At 38.3% G+C, this 9,670-nt stretch overlaps 1 long non-coding RNA gene across 1 annotated transcript; it reads right to left on the bottom strand.

Moving 5' to 3' along the window:
* Positions 1–6,399: 6,399 nt before the first annotated feature.
* On the bottom strand, positions 6,400–9,384 carry LOC139178949 (uncharacterized). Its single transcript, XR_011563385.1, has 3 exons — positions 9,198–9,384; positions 8,745–8,815; positions 6,400–6,518 (listed from the first exon to the last, which is right to left on the bottom strand). It is a non-coding gene; the product is annotated as an uncharacterized lncRNA (long non-coding RNA).
* Between the last annotated feature and the right edge of the window lie 286 nt (positions 9,385–9,670).

Raw genomic sequence — 9,670 nt, 5'->3', positions numbered from 1 at the left:
GTTGTGTTTATCCCATGAGTGTAGTGTTGACTTAATATTCAAAAATCAATCAATATAATTAACTGTATTAACAAGCTACAAAATAAAAACAAACCATGCTGTAATAATTGGATATCTTTATGCAAAAAAAAAGAAGTCTGATCTGTCTCATAACATATGAAAAATTAACTCAATATGGATCATAGACCTAACTGTAAAATCAAAGCTATAAAACTGTATAAAACATAAAATAAAACTTTGGTTAGGCAAAATTTTCTTCTGTCCAACACCAAAACCACTATCTATAAAGAAAACAAATTAATTGGGGTTAATGAAAAATTTTAAATTTCTACTCTTTTAAAAACACTATTAAGAAACTTTCCTGGTGGTACAGTGGTTAAGAATCTGAGCTTCCACTGCAGGAGTGGGCATGAGTTTAATCCCTAGTCAGGGAACTAGATCCTACATGCCATGGGGCATGGCCAAAGGAAGAAAAAAAAATTATTTTTCATTAAATATAAAAGAAAATAAAAAGCACTGTTAAGAGAATGAAAAGTCAAGCTGCAGACTTGAGATATTTGCAAAGCATGTATCTGAAAAAATCACTGTATCCAGAATATATAAATAATTTTTAAAAATCAATAATATGAAAGCCAATTATCCAATTTTTAAAAATGGGCAAAGTACTTGAGCAGACATTTCCCTTCATCAAAAAAGATAGATAATGAGTATGTAAATGATAAGGCACTCAGCATTGTTAGTCATTAAGGAAATGCAAATAAAGTCACAATGAGCTAACACTATACATCTATTAGAAGGACTAAAACGAAAAAGACTGACAATATATAACATGGATGAGAAACTGCTGATGGGAATATAAAACTGACAAAACTACTTTGGAAAGCAGTTTAGCAGCTTCTTAAAAAGTAAAAATGTATTTATGATCTAGCTGTTTCTCCTCTTAGGTATTTACATAAAAGAAACAAAAACCATAAGGTTCACACCAAAAGGTTCATGCATGTACTCATAGCAACTATTTTGTAGTAGAAACCTAGAAACAACCCAATTTTCTAGCCACAGATGAATAGGTAAATTAAGGTGTATCTATACAACAGAACACCACTTAGCAATAAAGAGGAATGAACTACTAATACATACTGCAACGTGGAAGGATATTAAAATAATCCTTCTAAGTGAAAGAAAACACCCAAAGAGCACACATGATTCTATTTATATAAAATTCTGAAAGTGCAAAAAAAAAAATATCTGTGGTGACAGCAACAAAAGCAATTATTCATTGGTAACAGGGAGTAGAGGAGAGCATGGAGGCTTGGAAGGAGACTAATTAAGGACCACAAGGAAACTTTTTGGGATGAATGTTTATGTCCGCTTTCTTGATTTTGATGATGGTTTCATCGGTGTATATAACCTCATACATTATACATATATATATTCAAAATTTATCAGATTGCCTACTTTATATGTGTGCAGATTATCATGTCAATTATACCTCAAAATCAAAAATTTTTAAATAACAATTATGACTAGTTTGAAACTTCAAAGAAATTTCAGTGATCAAAAAAATAAAAGTTTGGTATTGTGGCTAAACTACCTTTTTCTTTCCAGTATTAAGTAATAATAAACAGGTCTACTTTAGTGAAGGCTTACCATGAACAAGGCCTAATTTTAAGCACTTTACATGTGTCAGCTTGTTTAGTACTCCCAATATCCCTATGAGATTGGTAATCTGAATATAATGTTTTATAGTTGGAGAAACTGATGCATAGATAGACTCCAACAAGGACTTGCTGCTGAAACTAGCCAAGCCAGGATCTCAATCCAGACTGAACTTCTCCACTATGTTCACGCTTGACCACCTCTCAGAAAAAAGTCTCAAATATTTGGGAACTGAGCTTGCTGCTATTGCAGCAAACTCTTCGAAGCCTCGTGGACTGGAGCCTACCAGGCTCCTCTGTCCATGGGATTTTCCAGGCAAGAGTACTGGAGTGGGGTGCCATTGTCTTCTCCGGGAACTGAGCTTACTGGCTTGAAATAGAAATATTAGGATTAGGAGAGAGACCTCCAGGGAGCCAAGGAGAAGGATGGAATGAGGTGCAGGAAGCATCCAGATCTGTCTGCACAGCTGTCCTGCAAGGGTCCACCTGGCTCATATTAGTGCCTGTGTCAAATACCTTAGCCTAGAATTTGACTCTTCCCCTGGGTTGTGCACGTTGACTGTTTCTGCCCCAGGCCAGCCCTGATGCTCAAGGCACTTCACCAGTTCTCACAAGAATTCTATCACACTAAGAATAGCCAGAATTTTGTTTTTAGTTTTCATGAAGATCTGGGAATTCGTGGGAAAGGGGCTCACCCTCCAGTGCACAGCATTTACTCAATTCCTCCACCTCAGGCAGCACGAACTTCTCTAAATCCCTCTCCCCTTCCCCAGCCAGTCTCCTGTCACACTTCATGTTCGTCCTATAGGACTTGGTCCCAGTCTTGTTAAAAATTTCCTTCTCTACTTAAAACCTGTGCATGGTGTGTGCTAAGTTGCTTCAATCATGTCATATTATGGACCATAACCCACTAGACTCCTCTGTCCATGGGATTCTCCAGGCAAGAATACGGAGTGAATTGCCATGCCCTCCTCCAGGGACCTAACTCGTGTCTCTTATGTCTCCTGCATTGGCAGGTGGGTTCTTTACCACTATTGCCACCTAGGAAGCCCACTTAAAATCTAGACCATGACTTTCAGCCTCCTCACAAGCCTATCAAAGCCCATCATTTCTACCTTAGGAACTCTCACATCAGCTGCTGAGAAGATAAAGTCTCCAAGCTCGTGGCAGACTTCCTAAGGTGAATCTATGTGTAGGTTTTGTGACCATATCAAAAAGAAATGCATGGAGAACAGACAAGGACTTTCCTTCTAAATAGAACCTCAGCTCTTAGACCCCTCAGGAATCCCACGGAGATCTTCTCAGACCAATACCGGTTATACCCTAGTGGCTAATGGGCTCATCTGCATTAGTTTGTATGATTCTGTCTGGAGGAGATAAAAAGGCTCCTACTGTGAATAATATGGAGGTTTCTTAAAAACTCAAATAGACCTACTGTATGACCCAGCAATTTGACTCCTGGAAATATACACAGAGAAAATCATAATTACAAAAGATACATGCACCCCAATGTCCATTGCAGCACTGTTTACAATAACCAGGATATGGAAGCAACCTAAATATCCATCAACAGAGGAATGGATAAAGAAGATGTGGAACATATATACCATAGAATATTACTCAGACCAAAACAAACACAAAATCGTGCCATTTGCAGAGATATGGATGGACCTAGAAACTGTCATACAGAATGAAGTCAGAAAGAGAAGAACAAATATCGTATATTATATATATATGTGTGGAATCTAGGAAAACGGTACAGATGAACCTATCTGCAAAGCAGAAATAAAGACACAGACATGGAGAACAAACATATGGATACCAAAGGGGGAGGGCTGAACTGGGAGATTCGATTCACATATGTACACTGCTACTATGTATAAAATAGATAATTAATGAGAACCTACTATATAGCACAGGGAACTCCATGCTCTGTGGTGACAAGGAGGGGATATATGTATACGTAAGTTGATTTGCCATGCTGTACAGCAGAAACTAACCCAACATTGTAAAGCAACTAAACTCCAATTAAAAAAGTAGAAATACAAATCTTTGCATGCTTCTCTCCCCACAAGCTTTGTACAGCTACCTCATGTAGGCTGGCAAAACATAGTTACCAATGTGAAGGCAGCACTGGCAGAGGGGGGAGTTTGTAACTCAGGATCTTGAGTCTCCACAGGTGGGAAAAAAAGAACTGAGATGATCTCAAACACCAGTCTGGGTTGCCTCAGCCACTCCCTCTCTGAGATTGCATGTAGAAGGGCAAGGGGTAGACCAGGAGGAAGAGAAAGCACCGGGGCCTCTCTCAGGCAGTCCATCCAGGGTGACGTGGGGGAGCAGAATAAACACTGTAAGGGAAGTGAAATCCCCCAGGGGACAGTTTCGCTATGCCTCTTCTTTGCTAGGTCGCCCCCTCACTTCAGCGATGACTAAGCTGATTCACTTGTGGCACATCCCTTTTCAAGTAAAGAGCAGGTACAGGCCACAGAGCCCCTCCTGCAAGAGCAGAGATGTGTGTACAGGGCAGAGAGGTCAGCAGTTATGTCCTAAGATCAGCTGTCACAATGTACAGAAAGGTCTAAACTGGTTGTCAACTTTTTTAAAAAAAATAGATTTTACATAAAAAATCAGATTTCATGATTATCAGGTGATCCAGTAACCTCAGCCATATTTATTTTAACAGTTTCTTAGCAGGCACTATTGTTTGCAGTCTGTTTTATACCCGTCAGCCAGGCAGATCCTTTTGCAATGTAAATCAAAATATGTTACTCCATTGACTGAAATCTTCCCATGGTGTCCCGCCTCACTCACAGTAAAAACCAGAGTCCCAGAAGTCCTCTGCAAGACCTTCGATGGTGGGGCACCCCCTTACCTCCTGTTTCTCCTCCTCCTCCTCTTTCCACAGATTACACAGATTCAAACCCTGGCTCTATTTTCTGTGTGTCTTTGGGTGAATAACTTAATGGTTCTTTGTCTCACTTCCTTATCTGCAACATGAAACTAATAATCCTATCTTGCTCATAGTGTCGCTATGAAGACAAAACATTTAATATTTAAAAAGCATAATCGTGTTATTCCCTTGCTTCACCCATGCTGGCTTCAGTGTGTGCATGCTCAGTTACACAGTCGCGTCCAACTCTTTGCGACCCCATGGACTGCAGCCTGCCAGGCTCCTCTGTCCATGGGATTTTCTAGGCAAGAATACTGGAGTGGTTTGCCATTTCCTACTCCAAACTCTCCCTGATCCAGGGATCAAACTTGTGTCTCTTGCATTGGCAGGTGGGTGTTTTACCACTGTACCGCCTGGAAGACCCGTAGTAGCTTCGGTGCTTTTCCTCAGGTAAGCCAGGTTTGTGCCTGACTGAATGCCTTTGCAAATATTCTCTGTGTGGCCCTGGCTTCCACAGCTACCCGACAAAGTCCCCCATCCCCACCCCCTGATGTCTCCTGCAAGCTTTGCTTCCCAGTATTTGGGATGAATCAAAAATTAAAAATTCAAAGCAAAAGTGGACCAAAAAAAGAAAAAAAAAAACTGTCAGAAAGAAATGAAATGAGTATTGATTGAATTCAGGAAAGAAATGGAAGAAAAAGACAAAATTATCTCAAAATGAAGAGAGTTAGGAGGTGGCTAAAGGTTAAGATACTTTTTAAAAAATTAAGAAAGAACATTGAAGAAAAACTAGAAAATAAGACAATTAAACTGTGTGATCATTTCTTTTCCTAGAAAATCATGAGGAAAAATCATGAGTACACCTAAAGTTATAAATTGGATATGAATCAACACAGTCTATCTTCAGGTTTATCAAATTATTGTTCTAGATATTTCTGTCTGAGCATCGCAGACCAGCTGTCACCATCTCTGACTATCAGAAAATTTGTGGCCAGTACCCCCACTCTGCTTCTTCCCTTGGTCCAGGCTGAGCTGTCTTGTCTGGCCCTGTAGCCCCCCAGGAAGCAGAAAGCCCTCAAAATGCCTCAATGGCATATTGATTAATTTAAATTTTATTTGAAAAGAAGTCAGTGGGGGAAAAATGATATTTAAAAACCCCATTCTGACCCTACCTGGTAAAGAATTCACCTGCCAGTGCACGAGATACAAGAGACACGGGTTCGATCCCTCAGCTGGGAAGATCCCCTGGAGAAGGAAACAGCAACCCACTCCAGTGTTCTCGCCTGGAGAATCTCATGGAGAGAGGAGCCTTGAGGCCTACAGTCCTTGGGGTCGGACACAAGTGAGCACGCATGCATGGTCATACTATTTGTTTCCAAACAGGAATTTTTGGCTCCAACTGTGTGAGCACTTTTATTTCAACTTTGCAAATATACATATATATATATATTTAATTTTATTGGAGGATAGTTGATTTACAATGGGTGTTAGTCTCAAGTGTACAGACTTTTCTTTCTAGGACTCAGTTACTGGAGAATTTGCCTTTAGAAATAAAGAACTGGTGAACCTAGAGTTAAAACTGAACACAGACCCAGGGACTCAGACCTTAGGATTTCCTGTGGTTAATCACTAAAGTAAAAAAATAATAATAAAATTGAAATTTCATTTAGTTTTTATGAGAAAATCAGAATTGTTAACATACTCAGAATTATACACGCACACAGACATATACACACATACATTCATTTAGAATTAAGGAAGAAAAATAACATTTATGTATTTTACTGTGTCTTTGGTAAAGTGGTAGACAATTCAACATGTAATCTAGAACTGTTTCAACTTCTGGAAGAATTGCTTCTCATCCACCTGGTTCTCTAGAGAATCATCCCTACAGGTTGCAGCTACAATGAATGTCAAATCCTCTGTCCAAATCCTACTTTCCCCCATGTCCAACAACACATCCAAGTAGAGTCCTAGGGAAAATAAAATAAAATACATGTATAAGCAGTATAGGCTGGCCCAGGTCTCCTGCATTGCAGGCAGATTCTTTACCATCTAAGCCACTAGGGAAGTCCTAGTTAGACGACTGCTAACTTCAAAAATCATTATCTGCATTTATTATAATACACACTCACTGTGCTGTTGTTTAGTCACTAAGTTTTGTCCAACTCTTTTTCAATGCCATGAACTGTAGCCCACCAGGCTCTTTGATCCATGGGATTTCCCAGACAAGAATACTGGAGTGGGTTGCCATTTCCTTCTCCAGAGAATCTTCCCTACCCAGGGACTGAACCTACATCTCCATTCTTTACCACTGAGTCATCAGGGAAGACTCACACTCACTGGGTATATCTTGTCAAAACTGAAGGATGAACTTCCTCTGGGTCAGTCACCTTGGGTTATACCCGCTTTGAGTGGGAGGAGGCATTAAGTAGCTATTACAGTGGGAAATTCCAGTGGAAATGGGGGACTACAGAAGTTTACAAATAGGCAGTAAGGACAAAGTAGGTCAGAACTCTACAAAGACCAGAACCAGGCAACTGAAGTGGAACGACATTAAACTTGATGGCCAAGAAATGACAGTTAACATCTAAGTGTATGACAGTTATAAATCCTGAGTGGTCCTAAAGACTACAGTAAGGAAGGGAAATGGTGCTCATCACATGCAGGCAGAGACAGCAAGATGATGGACAGGGCTCTAGAGGCACTTGCAAGGACCTTCCCTTCCCTTATTGTTCTTGAAGGATGTTTACCACTCTGAACCTGGGAACTCTGCAGAACTGACCTGGAGCTCTGCAGTTATGTGTGCAGATATAGGGGCCCATCAAAGAAAAGATTACTTTCCTACCATCAGAAAAGGAACGTTTGTTTCTATTTAATTAAGGCAATCATTTAGAAAACTCTGTTTAGAAGGTACATTTTAATTTTTTTACAGTTGGCGTTTCAATGTCCCAAATTCCCTTTGCAGATGTTTCTTTCAAGGATCCCTGAATATAAAAGGTCCATAAATTTGAGGTGAGACCATGAAGACATCAGTAAGAAGACATGAGATGATATCCTTTCAACAGTCACTTTGAAGAATTTCAGTTCATATAAACATTTTGCACTGCAAGAATAACCATGAAAATAGAAATTTCTACAAAAGATTCTCTGTAATGTCAGTTTTGGATTGCCTTTGAGAGTAGGCTCCATCCAGGAATGATTAGATGTTGCTAATCTGCCATGTTTCTAAAAGTTTTCTTAAATCCGTATCACGATGATAAGAACATGCTGTGGAAGCCAACCAGGCTCATGGGACTGGTGTCAGAGAATAAAGCTTTGCCTTTATAGTTTTTTGATCAAATATACTTTGTGAAAACTAACTGCTTACCAGCAGTTTAGTAATTAAGGTCTGCACAAAAGCAGAGCAGAACACATTTAGTTTCTGTGACTAAAGACACATACTAAATATTTTTAAATTAATTAATTTATTTTAATTGGAAGCTAATTACTTTACAATATTGTAGTGGTTTTTGCCATACATTGACATGAATCAGCCATGGGTGTACATATGTTCCCCATCCTGAACCCCCTTCCCACCTCCCTCCCCATCCCATCCCTCTGGATCATCCCAGTACACCAGCCCTGAGCACCCTGTCTCATACATTGAATCTGGACTGATGATCTATTTCTCATATGATAATATACATGTTTCAATGCTATTCTCTCAAATCATCCCATCCTTGCCTTCTCCCACAGAGTCCAAAAGACTGTTCTTTACATCTGTGTCTCTTTTGCTGTCTCACATATAGGGTCATTGTTATCATCTTTCTAAATTCCATATATATGCGTTAGTATACTGTATTGGTGTTTTTCTTTCTGGCTTACTTCACTCTGTATAATAGGCTCTAGTTTCATCCACCTCATTAGAACTGATTCAAATGCATTATTTTTAATAGCTGTGTAATATTCCATTGTGTATATGTACCACAGCTTTCTTATCCATTTGTCTGCTGATGGACATCTAGATTGCTTCCATGTCCTGGCTATTGTAAACAGTGCTGCAATGAGGGATACACGTGTCTCTTTCAATTCTGGTTTACTCGGGACACATACTAAATATTAAAGATGCAAATTAGATAGTAAAGGTAGATTAACACAGATTTGTAAAATATAAATAAACTCAATTCTCTCTTAGAAATAATGCTGAAATAGTTTACCTTTCAAAGCAAGTAGTTTTAGACTTGGCTTCTCAAATGTATGTTGAGAAGTTAAAGAGAAATGTGTAGATCTTATGACAAAAAGAAAACAAACACATTAAATCATTGTCATCATCGTTATCATCAGACATTACTTAATTCCATTTCTGCATGCTTGTGTTAATCAAACACAAAATTTTGAGCCCAACGACTTAACCACAGTATTAAAACGCTATGAAAGAAGACTGAAAAAAATACAAATTTCAAGCTTCCTCTTTTGACTTTAAGTATGAAAAATGTTGTTTAATCAGAAGAAAATCTTTCACCAAATTTTAAACAGAGAGAAAGCAGGATAGTTGGACAATTCAATGATAAATTCAATCTTTTATTTGAATAGATATGAAAATAAACTGTGCTTAGAAATAAAAGCAATACTGTCTTTCTTCATAAAATAAAGGAGATAATAATACTTACCTCATCAAGAATTGACCTAAACAAAGTCCTGGCATGAAGCGATTGCTCATTATATGTTCATTTCCTTTCTTCAGTGACAACTATCAAAATGTAACTCTGCATATTCCTCTAGATCACTTAGGAGAAAATAAATTGTGATAGGAATTTAATTATATTTCATTTTTAGTTCAAAAGCAGGAAACTACAGAGGCAGAGAAATCTGTAAAAAATTGTTTCCTCCCTTTCAAGGATGCACTGTCATGTACCCTCAATGATACTGTTGAATTTTGCAATAGTGACTAATATACTATCCAGTATTTTGTAACTGTTGGTAATTAACAGAGCTAAATGTTTAAGAGTTAAAGTAATTCTTGAAATTATTTTTTAAAAATAGAATTATAAAACAATTAAAGGGGAAAAAATGACAACAACAGAAGAAAGACAACTTAAAGTCGCTGATGGTGTGATGATAAATGCATAATATCTATAATCAT

Source organism: Bos indicus, chromosome 1 (assembly GCF_029378745.1).
Source record: "Bos indicus isolate NIAB-ARS_2022 breed Sahiwal x Tharparkar chromosome 1, NIAB-ARS_B.indTharparkar_mat_pri_1.0, whole genome shotgun sequence".
Lineage (NCBI taxonomy): Eukaryota > Metazoa > Chordata > Mammalia > Artiodactyla > Bovidae > Bos > Bos indicus.
Note: the sequence above shows the minus strand (reverse complement) of the source record. Positions and strands in the feature narration are given on the sequence as shown.